The following is a 21,433-nucleotide window of genomic DNA, read 5'->3' as shown; positions in this document are numbered from 1 at the left end:
ACCTAAAACCGCCACTGGCAGGATCCCCTGAGCTGGACGAGCAGCGACCCTCCCAACACTCCAACGCTGCCCCTCCCAGTGCACATAGTGCAGCCGAATGCACATGGACTGAGCGTCCATAGACGTCAATGTGAGCAACCCAGAGTCGCTGCATGCAACCAACCCCACCAATATGCCCATATCACCACACACACAGTCTGCCCCCCCCCCCCCACACACACCCAATCTGTTTACCCAGTCCCTACACACACACACACACACACACACACACACACACACACACACACACACAAAGCCTGTTCCCTAGTCTCTACACACACACACACACACACACACACACACACAAAGCCTGTTCCCTAGTCTCTACACACACACACACAGCCTGTTCCCCAGTCTCTACACACACACACACACACACACACACACACACACACACACACACACACACACACACAGCCTGTTCCCCAGTCTCTACACACACACACACACACACACACACACACACAAAGCCTGTTCCCCAGTCTCTACACACACACACACACACACACACACACACACACACACAAAGCCTGTTCCCCAGTCTCTACACACACATGCACACAAAGCCTGTTCCCCAGTCCCTACATGCACACACAAAGACTGTTCCCCAGTCCCTACACACACACACACACACACACACACACACACACACACACACACACACACACAGCCTGTTCCCCAGTCTCTACACACACAAAGCCTGTTCCCCAGTCTCTACACACACACACACACACACACACACACACACACACACACACACACACACACACACAGCCTGTTCCCCAGTCTCTACACACACACACACACACACACACACAAAGCCTGTTCCCCAGTCTCTACACACACACACACAAAGCCTGTTCCCCAGTCTCTGCACACACACACACACACACACACTCAGCCACCCTGTTCACCCCATTCCCTACACACACACCTCCTGCCTGGAAAGGCCAACACATATACCCTGTTCCCCACAGCCCTCTCACTTTCCCCCGTTTCCCCCAGTCACTGAGCTATGCCGACAGAGCAGGAGCAGACAGACCAACCAGGAAATGTGGGGGCGTGGCCTAATCACGGACCCGTGACCACGCCCTCTTGGGTGGTGGAGGCCGGGGGGAACCCCTACCATTTAGCAAGCACCACTAGCCGGGACGGCAGAGGGGTCACAGGAATGGACCAGCGGCTAAGTCACTGTCACCTTGCGACCTGGCAGGCAAGTACACCGCTGGCTGCTGCTGTTGTACCCAGTGGAGGGGAGGCGCGGCGCCTGTGTGAGATCATGGCGCAGGGGAGAAGCAGAGAAAGCTTTCGGCGCAGGGAGGACTTCTGAGGCTGTCTAGTGCTGCTGATGTGCTGTAATAGGAAAAACATTTTTTCCTGTTACCAACAGCAGGGGATCCTGTGGGCCTATTTTGATGGGGGGGCCTGGAGCTGCAGCTCCATCCGCCCCATTGTTAATCCGGCCCTGGCTGTAATAGGAAAAACATTTTTTCCTGTTACCAACAGCAGGGGATCCTGTGGGCCTATTTTGATGGGGGGGCCTGGAGCTGCAGCTCCATCCGCCCCATTGTTAATCCGGCCCTGGGTAAGTCTGTTGGGTCTAGCCAGTTGGATGTAGTTGTATGCTCAAATATGGCAGTTTTGTGTGGTCTGTGACCTAAGGTCAGGGGACGTATATGTAAGGGTCACTATGTAAACTTCCTCACTTTCACTAGTAAGCAGAGAATGCCCATCTGCAACCAAGAATAATGGGGCAGTGGGGGTGACATAGCAGCAGTGGCACGAGATTATTTACTTTTGCGCCTAGGATGTTGTGGTCTTTCTGGGCGTGACTTAGCTGCAAAGGGTCTTGTCGGAAGTGCACTAACAGCATAGGTCTCTTGCTGTAGGGAGTGGTGAGAATGTTGTTGGTAGTGCATTTAACCACTTAACTGATTAATTATTTTCCAGAAAAAAACGCTCAGAAAACTTAATTTTTTTTAACGAGTGAATTAGTTGTAGAATGTGTATTTAACCTTATTTAAAATTATTTTAGTAAAAAAAATATTTATATTTGGAAAAAAAAAAAATTATTTCCCCCAAACATCGGAACATCAATCGACAGCATCGGCACATTGCAACCATCTAAAACATTGCAACCATTGCAGTTTTAATTTTGAAAGCTGGGACAGCCACCAGATACACAGGGAGGGCTTGGGGGGTGGTGGTGGGGGGGGGGCTCATTTACACTTCGCAGCTGCTGCTATTGTCTGCAGCTGATATGGGTGGGGGGGCCTGTAGTGCTGACCAATCAGCAGTGATCGGCAGAATGGCAAACACTGGGGGAGGATGCAGGGAGGCAGAGGCCTCTGGCAGCAGCAGCGGAGGCAAGTTTCTCTTCCCTGCCGCTGCAAACACTGTCTATCTGACTCGGAGCCGGATTAAGGGGGGGTCACAGGGGGTACATTACCCTGGGCCCCCCTGCTGCTAGGGGCCCCACAGTTCAATGTGCAGCTGCAGTGCAAAGTGCACCGTAAGCTGCATAATAAAGTCCAAAGAAAGCAGAGGGAGAGGGCAGAGGGGTGGAATCCGAGCCGGGGGGCGGGGCTACACGGCACTGCTTTCAGTTTCACTGCAGGCAGCATGTGAGAGGAGGGAGGAGAGAAGGCAGGAGGAGCAGCTACAGACATGTGCCCACAGCCCACCCAGTCATTGTGTGATAGTGAGGTAAGAGGGAGGAGAGGAGCACACTACACTATATGTATAATATGTGTATAAGTGTGTGATTGATTGTGGTAAGGTGTTTATGTTTCTGACTGTGTGTGACAAATGTATATATGTGTATAAGTGTGTGACTGTATGTTTGTGAATGTGTGTGAATGTATGTGTATGTGTGTAACTGTGTGTGTAACAGTATATATGCATGTGTATACGTGTGAGACTGTATGTATGCTTTTGTGTTTATATATATATATATATATATATATATATATATATATATATATATACTGTATATTTCTCTATCGTCCTAGTGGATGCTGGGGTTCCTGAAAGGACCATGGGGAATAGCGGCTCCGCAGGAGACAGGGCACAAAAAGTAAAGCTTTAGGATCAGGTGGTGTGCACTGGCTCCTCCCCCTATGACCCTCCTCCAAGCCTCAGTTAGATTTTTGTGCCCGGCCGAGAAGGGTGCAATCTAGGTGGCTCTCCTAAAGAGCTGCTTAGAAAAGTTTAGCTTGGGTTTTTTATTTTACAGTGAGTCCTGCTGGCAACAGGATCACTGCAACGAGGGACTTAGGGGAGAAGAAGTGAACTCACCTGCGTGCAGGATGGATTGGCTTCTTGGCTACTGGACATTAGCTCCAGAGGGACGATCACAGGTACAGCCTGGATGGTCACCGGAGCCTCGCCGCCGGCCCCCTTGCAGATGCTGAAACAAGAAGAAGGTCCAGAATCGGCGGCATGAAGACTCCTCAGTCTTCTTAAGGTAGCGCACAGCACTGCAGCTGTGCGCCATTTCCTCTCAGCACACTTCACACGGCAGTCACTGAGGGTGCAGGGCGCTGGGAGGGGGGCGCCCTGGGAGGCAATGAAAACCTATTTTTGGCTAAAAATACCTCACATATAGCCTCCGGGGGCTATATGGAGATATTTAACCCCTGCCAGAATCCGTTAAGAGCGGGAGACGAGGCCGCCGAAAAAGGGGCGGGGCCTATCTCCTCAGCACACAGCGCCATTTTCCCTCACAGAAAGGCTGGAGGGAAGGCTCCCAGGCTCTCCCCTGCACTGCACTACAGAAACAGGGTTAAAACAGAGAGGGGGTCACTAATTTGGCGTTAGAAATATATAAAAAAGATGCTATAAGGGAAAACACTTATATAAGGTTGTCCCTATATAATTATAGCGTTTTTTGGTGTGTGCTGGCAAACTCTCCCTCTGTCTCTCCAAAGGGCTAGTGGGTCCTGTCCTCTATCAGAGCATTCCCTGTGTGTGTGCTGTGTGTCGGTACGTGTGTGTCGACATGTATGAGGACGATGTTGGTGAGGAGGCGGAGCAATTGCCTGTAATGGTGATGTCACTCTCTAGGGAGTCGACACCGGAATGGATGGCTTATTTAGGGAATTACGTGATAATGTCAACACGCGCCAAGGTCGGTTGACGACATGAGACGGCCGACAAACAATTAGTACCGGTCCAGACGTCTCAAAAACACCGTCAGGGGTTTTAAAACGCCCGTTTACTTTAGTCGGTCGACACAGACACAGACAGGGACACTGAATCCAGTGTCGACGGTGAATAAACAAACGTATTCCTTATTAGGGCCACACGTTAAGGGCAATGAAGGAGGTGTTACATATTTCTGATACTACAAGTACCACAAAAGAGGGTATTATGTGGGATGTGAAAAAACTACCGTAGTTTTTCCTGATTCAGATAAATTAAATGAAGTGTGTGATGATGCGTGGGTTCCCCCCGATAGAAAATATGGGCGGTATACCCTTTCCCGCCAGAAGTTAGGGCGCGTTGGGAAACACCCCTTAGGGTGGATAAGGCGCTCACACGCTTATCAGAACAAGTGGCGGTACCGTCTATAGATAGGGCCGTCCTCAAGGAGCCAGCTGACAGGAGGCTGGAAAAATATCATAAAAAGTATATACACACATACTGGTGTTATACTGCGACCAGCGATCGCCTCAGCCTGGATGTGCAGAGCTGGGGTGGCTTGGTCGGATTCCCTGACTAAAAATATTGATACCCTTGACAGGGACAGTATTTTATTGACTATAGAGCATTTAAAGGATGCATTTCTATATATGCGAGATGCACAGAGGGATATTTGCACTCTGGCATCAAGAGTAAGTGCGATGTCCATATCTGCCAGAAGATGTTTATGGACACGACAGTGGTCAGGTGATGCAGATTCCAAACGGCACAAAGGTGTATTGCCGTATAAAGGAGGAGTTATTTGGGGTCGGTCCATCGGACCTGGTGGCCACGGCAACTGCTGGAAAATCCACCGTTTTTACCCTAAGTCACATCTCTGCAGAAAAAGACACCGTCTTTTCAGCTTCAGTCCTTTCGTCCCTATAAGAGTCATATCTGCCCAGGGATAGAGGAAAGGGAAGAAGACTGCAGCAGGCAGCCCATTCCCAGGAACAGAAGCGTTCCACCGCTTCTGACAAGCTCTCAGCATGACGCTGAGACCGTACAGGACCCCTGGATCCTACAAGTAGTATCCCAGGGGTACTGATTGGAATGTCGAGACGTTTCCCCTGCGCAGGCTCCTGAAGTCTGCTTTACCAAGGTCTCCCTCCGACAAGGAGGCAGTATGGGAAACAATTCACGAGCTGTATTCCCAGCAGGTGATAATTAAATTACCCCTCCTACAACAAGAAAAGGGGTATTATTCCACACTATATTGTGGTACTGAAGCCAGAAGGCTAGGTGAGACCTATTCTAAATCTAAAAAAATTTGAACACTTACAAAGGTTCAAATCAAGATGGAGTCACTCAGAGCAGTGATAACGAACCGGGAAGAAGGGGACTATCTGGTGTCCCGAGACATCAGGGATGCTTACCTCCATGTCCCAAATTTGCCCTTATCACTAAGGGTACCTCAGGTTCGTGGTACAGAACTGTCACTATCAGTTTCAGACGCTGCCGTTTGGATTGTCCACGGCACCCCGGGTCTTTACCAAGGTAATGGCCGAAATGATGGTTCTTCTTCGAAGAAAAGGCGTCTTAATTATCCCTTACTTGGACGATCTCCTGATAAGGGCAAAGTCCAGGGAACAGTTGGAGGTCGGAGTAGCACTATCTCGGATACTGTTACAACAGCAGGGGTGGATTCTAAATATTCCAAAATCGCAGCTGATCCCGACAACAAGTCTCCTGTGCTTAGGGATGATTCTGGACACAGTCCAGAAAAAGGTGTTTCTCCCGGAAGAGAAAGCCAGGGAGTTATCCGAGCTAGTCAGGAACCTCCTAAAATCAGTGCATCATTGCACAAGGGCCATGGTAAAAAAATGGTGACTTCCTTCGAAGCAATTCCAGTCGGCAGATTTCATGCAAGAACTTTTCAGTGGGATCTGCTGGACAAATGGTCCGGATCGCATCTTCAGATGCATCAGCGGATAACCCTATATCCAAGGACAAGGGTGTCTCTCCTGTGGTGGTTACAGAGTGCTCATCTTCTAGAGGGCCGCAGATTCGGCATTCAGTTTTGGATGTTGGTGACCACGGAGGCCAGCCCGAGAGGCTGGGGAGCAGTCACACAAGGAAAAAATTTCCAGGGAGTGTGATCAAGTCTGGAGACTTTTCTCCACATAAATATAGCTAAGGGTAAATTTATAATGCTCTAAGCTTAGCAAGACCTCTGCTTCAAGGTCAGCCGGTATTGATCCAGTGGGATAAAACATCACGGCAGTCGCCCACGTAAATAGACAGGGCGGCACAAGAAGCAGGAGGGCAGTGGCAAAAACTGCAAGGACTTTTCGCTGGGCGGAAAATCATGTGATAGCACTGTCAGCAGTGTTTCATTCCGGGAATGGAAACTGGGAAGCAGACTTCCTCAGTAGGCACGACCTCCACCCGGCAGAGTGGGAACTTCATGGGGAAGTTTTCCACATAATTGTAAACCGTTGGGAATTACCAAAGGTGGACATGATGGCGTCCCGTCTGAACAAAAAACGGGACAGGTATTGCGCCAGGTTAAGAGACCCTCAGGCAATAGCTGTGGACGTTCTGGTAACACCGTGGGTGTACCAGTCGGTGTATGTGTTCCATCCTCTGCTTTTCATACCTAAGGTACTGAGAATTATAAGACGTAGAGGAGTAAGAACTATACTCATGGCTCCGGATTGGCCAAGAAGGACTTGGTACCCGGAACTTCAAGAGATGCTCACAGAGGACTTATGGCCTCTGCCGCTAAGAAGGGACTTGTTTCAGCAAGTACCATGTCTGTTCCAAGACTTACCGCAGCTGCGTTTGACGGCATGGCGGTGGAACGCCGGATCCTAAGGGAAAAGGCATTCAGGAAGAGGTCATTCCTACCCTGGTCAAAGCCAGAAAGGAGGTGACCGCACAACATTATCACCACATGTGGCGAAAATATGTTGCGTGGTGTGAGGCCAGGAAGGCCCCACGAAGAAATTTCAACTCGGTCGATTCCTGCATTTCCTGCAAACAGGAGTGTCTATGGGCCTCAAATTGGGGTCCATTAAGGTTCAAATTTCGGCCCTGTCGATTTTTCTTCCAGAAAGAATTGGCTTCAGTTCCTGAAGTCCAGAAGTTTGTCAAGGGAGTATTGCATATACAACCCCCTTTTGTGCCTCCAGTGGCACTGTGGGATCTCAACGTAGTTCTGGGATTCCTCAAAACACATTGGTTTAAAACCAGTCAAATCTGTGGATTTGAAGCATCTCACATGAAAAGTGAACATGCTCTTGGACCTGGCCTGGACCAGGCGAGTGTCAAATTGGTGGTTTTTTTTTTTTCTCAAAAAAGCCCATATCTGTTTGTCCATTCGGACAGGGCAGAGCTGCGGACTCGTCCCCAGTTCTCTCCCTAAGGTGGTGTCAGTGTTTCACCTGAACCAGCTTATTGTGGTGTCTTGCGCCTACTAGGGACTTGGAGGACTCCAAGTTGCTAGATGTGGTCAGGGCCCTGAAAATATAGGTTCCAGGACGGCTGGAGTCAGGAAAACTGACTTGCTGTTATCCTGTATGCACCCAACAAACTGGGTGCTCTTGCTTTTAAGCAGACTTTTGCTAGTTGGATGTGTAATACAATTCAGCTTGCACATTCTGTGGCAGGCCTGCCACAGCCAAAATATGTAAATGCCCATTCCACAAGGAAGGTGGGCTCATCTTGGGCGGCTGCCCGAGGGGTCTCGGCTTTACAACTTTGCCGAGCGGCTATTTAGTCAGGGGAAAACACGTTTGTAAAATCCTACAAATTTGATACCCTGGCTAAGGAGGACCTGGAGTTCTCTCATTCGGTGCTGCAGAGTCATCCGCACTCTCCCGCCCGTTTGGGAGCTTTGGTATAATCCCCATGGTCCTTTCAGGAACCCCAGCATCCACTAGGACGATAGAGAAAATAAGAATTTACTTACCGATAATTCTATTTCTCGGAGTCCGTAGTGGATGCTGGGCGCCCATCCCAAGTGCGGATTATCTGCATTACTTGTACATAGTTACAAAAATCGGGTTATTATTTGTTGTGAGCCATCTTTTCAGAGGCTCCGCTGTTATCATACTGTTAACTGGGTTCAGATCACAGGTTGTACAGTGTGATTGGTGTGGCTGGTATGAGTCTTACCCGGGATTCATAAATCCTTCCTTATTGTGTACGCTCGTCCGGGCACAGTATCCTAACTGAGGCTTGGAGGAGGGTCATAGGGGGAGGAGCCAGTGCACACCACCTGATCCTAAAGCTTTACTTTTTGTGCCCTGTCTCCTGCGGAGCCGCTATTCCCCATGGTCCTTTCAGGAACCCCAGCATCCACTACGGACTCCGAGAAATAGAATTATCGGTAAGTAAATTCTTATTATGTGTGTGTGTGTGTGTGTGTGTGTGTGTGTGTATATATATATATATATATATATATATATATATATATATATATATATATATATATATATTGTGTGTGTGTGTGTGTGTATATGTACGTGAGTATGAATGCATGCATTTCCTGCCAACCATCACGTGTTGGTGGGACCGTCCTGTTTTTCGGAAACTGTCCCACCTGTGGGCTGGAGAAAAGGTAGGGAGGGATCGCTCCCACCTGCTGTGTGCATGATGCTGGGGGCAGCACAGCGGCTGGTTAAGTGATGTGCATGCCCCCTGCGTGAAGTGAATTTTTTGCGTGACGTGTGTCCATGCTCCTTGTTTATGTACACGCAGAAGGCTTGCGCACTATGGTGGTCATTCCGAGTTCGCTCGCTAGCAGTTTTTAGCAGCCGTGCAAACGCTATGGGAGTGTATTTTAGCTTAGCAGAAGTGCGAACGAAAGGATCGCAGAGCGGCTACAAAATTTTTATGTGCACTTTTAGAGTAGCTCAAAACCTATTCAGCGCTTGCGATCACTTCAGACTGCTCAGTTCCTGTTTTGACGTCACAAACACGCCCTGCGTTCGCCCAGCCACGCCTGCATTTTTCCTGGCACGCCTGCGTTTTTCTGAACACTCCCTGAAAACGGTCAGTTGACACCCAGAAACGCCCACTTCCTGTCAATCACTCTGCGGTCAGCAGTGCGACTGAAAAGCTTCGCTAGACCCTGTGTGAAACTACTTCGTTTGTTGTAATAGTACAATGCGCGTGCGTATTGCGCCGCATACGCAGAAGTGCCTTTTTTTTGCCTCATCTCTGCACAGCGAACGAATGCAGCTAGTGATCAACTCGGAATGACCACCTATGGCTCTTATTGAGATGTGGATGAGTAGCGGTTCATGCAGCAAAGTACCGATGTTCAGTACTTTGTGCATGGACCAGACCCGTACTACATGTGCGCAGTACGGGTCTGTGGTGCCAGACATAAGGCGGCATCAGACAGTCAGAGATTGACAGTCTGATGCCATTTGGGGGCAGCGACGGCCTTCATTTCTCCAAACAGAGGCATGTGTCCGGGGACACAGTAGGCCAGGATCTCTGTCAGAGGATGGATATTTCCTGGCCTCTTGGTAGGTATTGTGGCGGGCGGCTTGCGCAACCCCTTGGGTCACGCAGCCAGCCAATACTTGTCGGGATTTAGGGGGTTCGGGATGTAGCCGTCGGTATTGTGACCAACTAAATCCCCATCCTTGGACATAGTTCATATCAGTAATGCAGCTGGAGGCATGACACCTACTGCTGCATTACCACATTAGTGCTATCGCTGCTGCTTTTATGTAAGCAGCAGCGATAGCTACTCCGTCCACATCTGAATGAGGGCCCCCCAGTCTTAAATGCCCCGGGCCCCCCAAAGCCTTAATCCAGCTCTGATCTGACTGGTTGCATCCTGTGCGACTAGGTCAGATAAGACACTTGCTGGTATGGACGCATCTGATGCGACCATACCAGGCAAGTGGTTAAGCCAAATTGCCTTCAGCTGTGCACAGTACATGTTTTGCTTTTGATAATGGTCAGTATTCCTTAGGTTTTCAGCAGTGACTATGCATTTGGTTTGGTGTGCACACACACTTAAGGAGTGCACGCATTCAAGCTAAGAGAGTGTTGGAAATACAGTTTCTTCCCTGAGCAGTGGCCCCGCAGCTCCTTCTGTTAAGTAGGACCCCCACCGCGGTGCGAGTAGTACCAAAGTTTGCATAGCTAGATGTCTATCCTCTTTGCCCACCCTTAACCCTTCTACGGAAGCGCTTTTCTCTGGCTGGGTCCACAGGATTATCCACAGGATAACATTGGGATATTGTCGAGCGACAGCGAAAATGGCACCAACACGGTCACAAGCTTTCTGGCCTCCCAGGATGCATTGGGGCCTCCACTATATAGTCCCGCCCACTGACTCGGTCAGATCAGTTCTTTCCACAGCGTTTTTAGGCAGGAACATCAGGCAGAGACCTATACAGGCGATAAGAACACACATGCACACCCTTCCATACAAGAAGGAAGAGGTTTTAGTGATTGTCTAGATCCTCAAATCAGATGCGTCAGGGTGGGATCCCTGTGGATACCTGTGGACATAAGAGAAATCACGTTATCAACGGTAAGTTCTTACCATAACGTATATTTCTCTGGCTGGGTCCACAGGATTATCCACAGGATAACATTGGGATTCCCAAAGCCATTTTAGAGCAGCCTCAAGCTTTTATTATTTTATTTTTATAGACTTACTATATTGTTTTTTTGAGCGACTTCTCTTAACAGCGTCTTAAACGCATACTAGAAAGAGTCGCTCCAACAACTCCCCACCGGGTCGCAACAACGCTTACCTTCGGATATCAGTGCTGTCTCGACGGGCGTCTGTGTCGGATGTTCTAGCAGGTCCAGCAGACGTAACCAGGCTGTGGCCGGAGCATGGGGAGACGGTGAGTCTATGGACTTCCTCTTACTAGAGGGGTCAGGACACAGCTACACTGATTTGGTGGAGACTACAAACAGTGTGTTGATGCGCCGAACATCTCGAGTGTGACAGCGCTACGCTCCGGGGATCATAGGCGCCAGGACTAGGTAGAGGCCGCGATCCTGGGAGTTTAAGTCAACAGGGGGATTCAGACGCTCTCCTGGCCGCCCCTCCTCCGAGTTCATGGCCAGTTCCCGCGTGTCTCTCGTTTCATGAACTAAATGACCTCACTTCCGGCTCAGACGCTACCACGACGGTACTCGGTCGCAGCTTAGACGCTGCGGTTGTGTACACTGGATATAAACCCGCCAGACCGAGTCGCAGGCCTTAGCGTCTGCATACACGTGAAAGTCGCTCAGCGTCCGTGTCCGTTGGTGAGCGTCTGTGTCCGTTATCAGTTATCAAGAGCAGCAGTGTACACCAGTAGCGTCTGAATCCACTCAGCGTCTTACGAGCGTATTTGCTTGGATATGGAAGTGTGGTGAGTCTCCCTGTATCCCGCTCTACGGAGGCAGGGTATACAGTACTAAAAATTCTCTCTACTTCTTAGTATGCATTGTTAATTTTTAGTACCTATTGCATATGAGACCTGTATATTACTGTGTTTTTTGCATGCTATGTTGAAAAAAGAACCAGTTTAAAACAGAAGTACAATTTTCCTACTTATGTATAAGTTGTTATGGAGGTTGTATTCTCATTTGGCAATGTCTAATGCTTTAACATGTGACTGACTGCTAGTATGTGTGCTGACTTTCCTGTGTAATGTCAGTCCTGTTCTGACCCTCAAATCAGGTGCACTGTGGTCAGATTGATCTCACCTCTATATACTGACATATAGGGTGATTTTCAGTCACGAATTGTGTAGTTAATAACAGGTTAATACCATGTCTTTGAGCGGCAAAAGTGATGAGGAGAATTTATCAAGCACTCCTACAGCCCTAACATGCTTATCTTGTAAGTCAGGGGTAATTGATATGAATCAATTGGTCACTTATGAGGGGTTGTGTGCAAACTGTTTCGCTTTTCAGCGAAGTAAGAAACAGGAGTCGGTTCAACCACCAAAAGAGCCACCATGGAATATGTTCGCAAAGACTCTGTCTTCAATAGCGGACAGGTTAGCTCCGGTAGCACCACCTCAAGGGTTAGGTTACACTATGAACCCACACATGCAGCTCCCTTCCTATGGTTTGGTTCCAGTAGCCTCTACAAGCAACCAAGGGACAGGTAAGACTAAGACAGATACGTCTGTGTGGCAGACTACACAAGATGATACATCGGATGATGATGATACAATAGATTCAACTCCGTTTGATGATCAATCGCAGAGCTTTAGTTCAGAGGATGTAGCTGAACTTATTAATGCTGTGAAGGCTGTTCTCTCGTTGGAAGAGCCAGCCAAGACAGTGTTAAAAGCTAAAGCACCTGTATTTAAACGAACAAAATCAGTGAAAGCTGAATTCCCAGCGTCAGATGAGCTGACGGAAATGATGGATGAGTCTTGGGCAGCGCCCAGTAAAAAGTACAAGATTCCTAAGAGATGGGATTCTTATTATCCATTTCCTGCTGTGGATTGTTCGAAGAGAGAAGTTCCTCCAAAAGTAGATGCACATGTTCTGCGACTCGTGCATAAATCTGCTTTACCACTGTCATCTACCTCATTGAATGATGTCACAGACAGAAGGGTAGAGAGCCTGTTGAAAAATATTTTTTCTCTTGTAGGAGCAGTGGTAAGACCTGCTATGGCTTCGGCCTGGGTAGCAAAGGCAATGGGCGAATGGATAGAGGAACTAGAGAATGACATCTCTTCTCCTACTAGGGAGCAAGAGGATCGTTTTTGCCGGTTAAGACAATCTGCCCAGTATTTGGAAGAAGCAGCAATTGATGTAGGTACAGTTGCTTCTAAAGCTTCAGCCTTGACAGTAGTCGCTCGCAGAGCAGTTTGGCTACGTACCTGGAAGGCAGATGCGGAATCCAAGAAAGAATTGGAAGCATTGCCTTTTGTCGGTAATATATTATTTGGAAAACCCTTATCGGATATCCTAGAATCAGAGGCTGAATCGAAAAAGGTCAGATTTCCGGCTGCTTATAACCCTAAGTCCAAGGGTTTAAAATTTCGCCGATTTCGTTTGCAAAGCGAAAGCTAAAGAGGAGCCTAAGCAACCCCAGTTTAAATCCAGGGGTAGGAAGCAGTGGGCTAGCAAAAAGCCAGCTTCCAAACCTGAACAGAAACCGTCAGCCTGAAGAGACGGGCCTCCGCCTGGAGGATTCCAGGGTTGGGGGCCGACTCCTTCTTTTTGCACACATATGGCAACAGTCAACAGCAGATGCTTGGGTGCAGAAGGTAGTATCTCAGGGGTAGGGGTTCCCATTCAGGAGGCAGCCTCCTCAAAGATTTTTTTGCACCAGCCCATCTCGTATAGAGTCGAAGGCCAATGCCCTGCAAGAAGCAGTCCAAAAATTACTGCAGTCAGGTGTGATTGTCCCAGTACCTCCATCACAAAGGGGACAGGGGTTTTACTCCAATCTATTTCTAATCCAGAAGCCAAATGGGTCATATCGACCAATTCTAAATCTGAAAATGCTGAACAGATACATATGGATCCCGAAGTTCCACATGGATACGTTACGCTCCATAATGTTGGCTATGGAACCGGGAGATTACATGGTATCTCTGGATGTACGGGATGCTTACCTGCATGTGCCTATAGCACTGTCGCATCAGTGTTACCTCAGGTTTGCCATCCTTCAGGAACATTTCCAGTTCCAAGCTCTGCCTTTTGGGCTAGCTACAGCACCCAGGGTGTTTACCAAGATCATGGTGGTTATGGCAGCTTGTCTGCGCAAACAGGGGATAAGAATATTCCCATACCTAGACGACCTGTTAATCTTAGCACAGTCGCAAGATTTACTGTTGAGCCATCTTCAACAGACGATAGTTTGTTTACAGAGACACGGGTGGCTCATAAATTGGGAAAAGTCGTTCCTGAATCCGTCACAGCGGATGGTTCATTTGGGAGCCATATTGGATTCAAACCTACAGAAGGTTCTCTTATCAGAGAAAAAGATAGTCAAGGTGCAGGTCATGGCTCAGGAAGCGTTGCAGGCCCAGACAATGTCAGTCCATGCAGCAATGCAACTGTTGGGTCTGATGGTATCAACCTTCGACATGGTGGAATATGCGCAATTCCACTCCAGACCGTTGCAGCACCTTATTCTGACCAAATGGAACGGAAATCATCAGACGATAAAGAAGCAGATGATAAAGATTCCAGTAAACGTAAAAAGGTTTCTAGCGTGGTGGCTACAGACAGACCATTTAAACAAGGGGAGACCCTTTTGGATAAAAGAGTGGCAAGTCCTGACAACAGATGCCAGCCTGCAGGGCTGGGGGGGCGGTACACGGAAGCCTATGGTTCCAAGGAAAATGGACCGCAAGGGAAAGTCGCCTGCCAATAAATCTGTTAGAAATAAGAGCCATTTACTTGGCTCTGGTTCAGGCAAAGGACAATCTACAAGGAAAACCAGTCCAGATCCACTCAGACAATGCGACGGCAGTAGCATACCTCAAACATCAAGGAGGAACTCACAGCAAGAGTCTGATGGAGGAAGTAACTCCCATTCTAAAATGGGCAGAACTCCATCTCCCGGCATTGTCAGCAGTTTTTGTCCCGGGTGTACTAAACTGGGAAGCGGACTTTCTCAGTCGGCACACCATTCAGGAAACCGAATGGGCACTACACCCAGAAGTATTTCAGACACTGGTGAACAGATGGGGTCTACCGGAGATAGACCTTATGGCGTCTAGTCTGAACAACAAAGTTCCGAGGTACGGATCAAGAACAAGGGACCTAGGAGCGGTCCTTGTAGACGCACTGTCAGTAGAATGGAGGTTTCAGCTGGCATATCTGTTCCCTCCAATATCTCTGTTACCCAGAGTAGTGAGAAAGATAAAACAGGCAAAAGGAGCGATCATTCTAATAGCTCCAGCTTGGCCAAGAAGGCATTGGTACACAGATCTGTTGAGAATGTCCGTGGAAGCACCGATACTGCTCCCTCAATGTCCAGATCTGCTAATGCAGGGTCCTTGTTGTCACAGTTATCTGGATCGCCTGTCTTTGACGGCGTGGCTGTTGAAACCTCTATCTTAGAGGCTAAAGGTTTTTTCTAAGCAAGTAATCCAAACTATGCTTAGAGCAAGAAAGCCTTCTTCGGCCCGTGTGTATCATAGAATATGGCAAAAAAGGAAAAAAACTAAGCGCTTGGGTGAGAAGCACTGCACTTTGATTGTCAGCAGCCTCCTGATAAAGGGAATTGCCAGTCCCTTGAAACCAAAAACCAACCAACAAATAACAAGTGGCGCTTGACAATCAGATGAAATTAAAAAACATTTATTTGTATACAATGTGTAAAAATTACAACAAACTCCCGGGAGAATAAAATAATAATATAAATTTCACAGCAATAAAAATGTGCACTATTTTATAGCTTCATTATCAATTACTCAGAAAACCATTAGTAATAGGTGAACTTATTTGCACATGCTTATTTGGTAACTGCGCCTAGGAAGTTTTCAGCTGTGTTAAGTTCACTAAATACACACAAAATTTTAATGAAAAAATGTATGTAACTAATGAATATTAAATCTGAACATGAGTCACTCACGGCTTTATATGCCAGAAGGAATTGCGTGCATCACAGATCCATTGCGGTGGATAACTGGTTAAACAGTGAATGAAAGAGTTACCTCCGCTGGGCAGGAGCCTGTTCTATCCTTACTCCCTGGTGTCGTCTCACCGATCCGTCAGGGACACACACCAGAGCCTCAGCGGGTATGATTGATGCTGCGCCGTGCAGGGAGCCCCAACAAGCCGTTTCAAGTGGTCCACGCTACCTCCGGTACCTCCGCACTTTGCAGACAGGAGGCTGTGTAGCTGGTGATCCGGAGTTTACCGGTCTGCGCCGGGCTGAAAAGGAGCGGCACCCGCTGCTTGCGCTTCCCCAGGTTACGTAGTCGGCTGTGGCCACGGGAACTGGAGCTGTCATGCAGGTGCTCCCGATGGTGATGATGAATTAACGGGCTCCTATGCACGGTTTAAAAGTTGAACAGCAGCTGATTACAATGTGGATCCTTGCAAAGAGAAAGCCTGTGTCCTTAACGCGTTTCAACGCCAGCAGGGCGTCTTTTTCGAAAGGCAGGTATACCTGGGAATAGGAGTGGTCTATTCTTATACCTGTTCCCCAGGTGCAGCTATTTTTCAGCAATTAGATTCAGCCGTCTCTTGTGTCATTAATTAGTATATAATATGGTGAACTCCTGACATTATGAGACAGACGAATATATTCAAGAAAGACATCACCATAGTGGTATCATTTAAATTGCTTGATCTAATGCATAATATCACAGCATAAATCACATTTAGTACATAAAAAAATAATAATAATAATTAATCCAGATAGATTATAATATATGAGACTGGGAATACTGATCCTTATTTTAAAAATATTTTTTGCTAGTGCTATCTACAGATGAGCATCATGCTAATTGCATATTTTTCCATATATGCATTAAGATGTATATGTTTTCTAAAATAGTCATGGTATTAATTTACATGACTTTAATGGGAAAAATTGATTATCTTTCGTATATTCTTTACTTATATTTATACCTAAAATCTGTGCTAGCAACAGCACAGATGGGAATATTTTAAACGTAGAAACACCCCAATGGCCCTACCTGTTGTATTATATGGGGCCACAGAAAGCAAAGAGAGGGAAAGAGAGGAATATGGAAAGAGAGACAATGGGATTGATTTGCAAAATATAAAATAAAATATTAAAAAATTGAAAAATAAAAAATTTTGTTTGAATATATATCATAAAAACGCTAAGAGGAGTTTTTTAATGGAATATGGCAAGCCTATATTTATTGGTGTACTGGAAAAAATTTCAATCCGAGATCTTTTAAAGTAGCTAGGATTTTGGATTTCCTTCAGGCACGATTGGATAAAGGGTTGAAAGCTGCTTCCTTGAGGGTTCAAGTATCAGTGTTAACTGTATGGTTTCAGCAGAAGATTGCTGATTTACAGGATGTACGTACATTTTTTCAAGGAGTAGTACATATTCAACCTCCATTTGTTCCTCCTGCAGATCCCTGGGATTTGAATTTAGTTCTTAAATTTCTCCAGGGTCCTTTGTTTGAACCACTTGAGAGAGCAGATCTTAAGTGGTTAACGGTTAAAGTTATTTTTTTACTGGCAATGGCGTCAGCCAGAAGAGTGTCAGATTTAGGAACATTATCATGTAAGTCTCCTTTCCTAAGTTTTTTTTCCAGACAAAGCAGTTCTCAGAACGAGATCTAGCTATCTTCCAAAGGTGGTATCAAAGTTTCACCTGAATGAAGAGATTGTAGTCCCAGCTTTTCAGGTATCGGGACTATCTGCGGGAGAAGCGTTGCTGGACGTGGTCCGAGCTTTAAGAATCTACATAGATTATACTAGTGCCATCAGGAAAACAGATTTTCTCTTCATCCTCTACGGATTCCATAGAAGAGGATGGCCTGCTAGTAAACAGATGCTGGCGAGATGGCTCCGAATGGTAATATCAGAAGCTTATTCTCATGCAGATCTCCCTATCCCGGCTAATGTCTCTGCTCACTCTACACGTAAGGTAGGTCCTTCTTGGGCAGCACAACAGGGTGCTTCAGCAGAACAGATATGTAGGGCAGCCACATGGTCTTCCATAAACACATTCATTAGACATTATGCCTTGGATACTTTTGCCTCTCATGACGCAGACTTCGGGCGAAAGGTCCTCCTGTGCAATCAGGAGCGTCCCCACCACTAAAATGGCTTTGGGAATCCCAATGTTATCCTGTGGATAATCCTGTGGACCCAGCCAGAGAAATATACGTTATGGTAAGAACTTACCGTTGATAACGTGATTTCTCTTATGTCCACAGGTATCCACAGGGATCCCACCCTGACACATCTGATTTGAGGATCTAGACAATCACTAAAACCTCTTCCTTCTTGTATGGAAGGGTGTGCATGTGTGTTCTTATCGCCTGTACAGGTCTCTGCCTGATGTTCCTGCCTAAAAACGCTGTGGAAAGAACTGATCTGACTGAGTCAGTGGGCGGGACTATATAGTGGAGGCCCCAATGCATCCTGGGAGGCCAGAAAGCTTGTGACCGTGTTGGTGCCATTTTCGCTGTCGCTCGACAATATCCCAATGTTATCCTATGGATACCTGTGGACATAAGAGAAATCACGTTATCAACGGTAAGTTCTTACCATAACGTATATTTCTTATGGGCTTCCTGTATCTATTGCGGGGACAGTTCAGCCGGGATGGAAATTGGCGCTTTGCTGTTGAATTTCCAGGGATTTTATGGGAGAGGGTCATGCATGAGTTTTCTTGGGGGCATATTAGTGCTCTCTTCGGTAGGAGTAGTGCCAACGTAAGCCCCAGGTAATTTCTATTTTTTCCACGTGTCTGGCCCTGTGGGTGTCAGGTGACTGTCGCTATCCATGGGGTCCACTACAGGGTCATTTATCGATCCTTTTATGTGACTATGCGTTCCTATGGATCTAGAGCCCTGATAGGCAAAATAGATGTTGAATCGGGTTTTTCATCTGCAGTCGTTGCATCTGTTTTTTTAAAGCTGCAATTGTTTACAGTTCTGGTTTTGCGAATTTAAAATGGAAATAATGTTAAAAACAAACCATGCCTGCTTTTAATATTATTGCCATTTTAAATCCTCCAGCAGGAACTGCTAACAATTGTTGGCTTTGAAAATTCACTACTTAATAAATATATTCGTAAGACTCCCCCTAGTTAATGTCCTCTGCAAGTCCCAATATTCCGTTACTCCTGATAGTATTCCACATTGCAACTGTTATGATAAGACATAATTATACAAACAATAATTAATACCAGTACTGTTATACCCCTTTTCCACTAGCTAAATTTACCGGTGTTTTTGCATGGGTGCGCGCATCAACACAGGCTTTTAGTAAGTAGAAACGTCTCAACACGGGTTGAGTGACCCTGGAATGCTACCCGGGTAGCTACCTGGGTTGAACTTGTTAACACGGTAATGACCCGGGTAATTGTGCAGTGGAAATGGTCAATGCCCATGTTTTCAGACCCGAGTAACAGGTGACATCAATAGCTTTTACAGAGCTTACCCGGGTTAAGTGGAAACATATCCGACCCGGGAATAACCCGTGTCGAAGTGCAAAGGAAATGGCAGGGCTGACACGGGTTGTCGCCGGGTTAAACATCCTGGATCGGACCCGGTACTCAGGTGGAAAAGGGGTATTAATCAAACTCAAATGAATTTCAAGTCTACACCTGCAGTGCCTCCGACTGTGCTCATACAATTCTATGCATTTCCTAGGACCTACAGTATGCTGTCTTGCTCCTGCGGACAATCAAGGCTTGGACACATCGTTACATTATTAGAACCAAAGAGCCAGTAAACCATTGCATGGTCAGTTGTACTAGACATGAATATATTCAGTGAAAAAGATATTCCACAAGCTTCCTAGGCTGGTGCCATTGCTGATGACTGCATTTTGCTTTGTTTTGTTTTTTAATCAAATTCTGTGACAATTCAGCACATGCATATCACACAGCCTCAAGAAATAAGATGCAACACTGCATGGTAGTGAGGTGGTTAAAAGAAAATAAAGTTATACTAACATTATGGTCTCTTCTGCAGTTGTGTTGTGACTCTTCATCTGATGTCTTTTTAATGAGCTGCACTGCTTGAGGCAGTATAGATTTACCTTTTAAATCTCTAATTGCACGCATGACTCATTTTAATTTGTTTGTATGTCTGTAGTGTAGAAAGAAGTCATATTTAACTGTGATTGTTGTGCTTGCTGCTGTTATAAGTGTGATGTTTGCCTTTTTTTTCTTTGACCGTGTATTTTTTTATTAAAGAGTTTCAAACAACTAAACAATTACAAAAGTCATCCAATAAACAAATGATATAATAAAACAAAATGTAGTTTGTCCATGCGCCATAACATGTTGTAGAGAAAGTAGCAGGCAAATTGACATACGCCTGTTTGGCATTCAATACATATAACTCAGTAAGCCTTGCCTTGTGTTGGGCAGCCCAGAGCATGTAAAGGAGATAGACGCAGCAATCTGTGTCCATCTCTGAATGGATCCCAACGAAACAGTCAGGTCCATGTATTTTTTTATCTCATCCACAAGCGTACCAGATGAGGCAGCAATGTTGGGCGCACTACGTAGGTTACACTGTGGAAGGTGAGCCATACAAGGGTCCAATGCATACATAGGAATAAGAGGACCACCTATATTCTATCTTAATCCTCGTACCCCAGTTCATACTGGGGCATAAAGGGCCCAACTAGGGAATGCAGTGGTAAGGTCACATGCTTAAGGGTTGTGGCTTGTCTCCATAAGGTGGCCAACAACCACAGAGGCTTGGCTAACTATTTGAGAGTGCATGGTCTGGGCTCCTTGATAAATATAAGCAAAAATGCATGCATGATAATGAACCAGCCATGCACTGTAGAAAGTACATCATAGTCCTGTGCAGTATAATATAATAATTAAAAAATGTATAATTGAAGTGCACAGTCTGGAACCTGATCCCTAGAGGTGGGTTGTTAGGCAGTGGGGCCCACCGGACATTTCTCCTGTGGGACACTCCGACCTTGTCGTACCCTGTAGGTCTTTTGATTTAATGTATGCCTATCGAAGGGGGTGACATTGGCGCAGGTCAGATGGCAAGCCAGCAGTGGGAGGGAGAGTAGCCTTGTTACCACCAGATTGTGTCTGTAAGGACCTCAGCACAGCTGTGAAATGACCACGCCACCTATGATTAGGCCACGCCCCTTGAAAAGTACCTGGGCCCAGCCCGGCTCTCGACTACCCTGTTGATAGCATGGCACTTTCAGTCAAATGTAAGTAGGACTATACCAGTGTCCACACTAATTAAGTATGTGTTGTCTCCATCCTAGAAATTAATGGACATTTAATTAAATTGAGACTTTATTGTCATTTAGCAAAACATAAATATGAATTGGCAACAAAAGTACATGTGATTCATCTCAAGTACCAATAAAATCAGATAATTACACTTTAAACTCAAACCAAGCGCGCCTTCCGGATTGTAAATTTATCCATATGACTGAGGGAAAGAAGGTATTTTTTAATTGTGTTGTGTGACACATACTGGACCTATAGTACCTTTTAGCTGACATTTAATTGAACAAATAAAGATTAGTATGGCTATTGTTATTCACAATAAGCATTCATTAGATTTCTTTTCTCATAGATTTCCTGAAGAGAACACAGCTTCTTCCAACCACA

General features: G+C 46.4%; 1 long non-coding RNA gene across 1 annotated transcript; it reads left to right on the top strand.

The window, feature by feature from the left end:
- Window positions 1–1,046: 1,046 nt before the first annotated feature.
- On the top strand, window positions 1,047–19,790 carry LOC134947728 (uncharacterized). Its single transcript, XR_010182729.1, has 2 exons — window positions 1,047–1,252; window positions 19,482–19,790. It is a non-coding gene; the product is annotated as an uncharacterized LOC134947728 (long non-coding RNA).
- Window positions 19,791–21,433: the final 1,643 nt, after the last annotated feature.

Source organism: Pseudophryne corroboree, chromosome 8, assembly GCF_028390025.1.
Source record: "Pseudophryne corroboree isolate aPseCor3 chromosome 8, aPseCor3.hap2, whole genome shotgun sequence".
Classification (NCBI taxonomy): domain Eukaryota; kingdom Metazoa; phylum Chordata; class Amphibia; order Anura; family Myobatrachidae; genus Pseudophryne; species Pseudophryne corroboree.
This window is presented reverse-complemented; position numbering and strand designations above follow the sequence as displayed.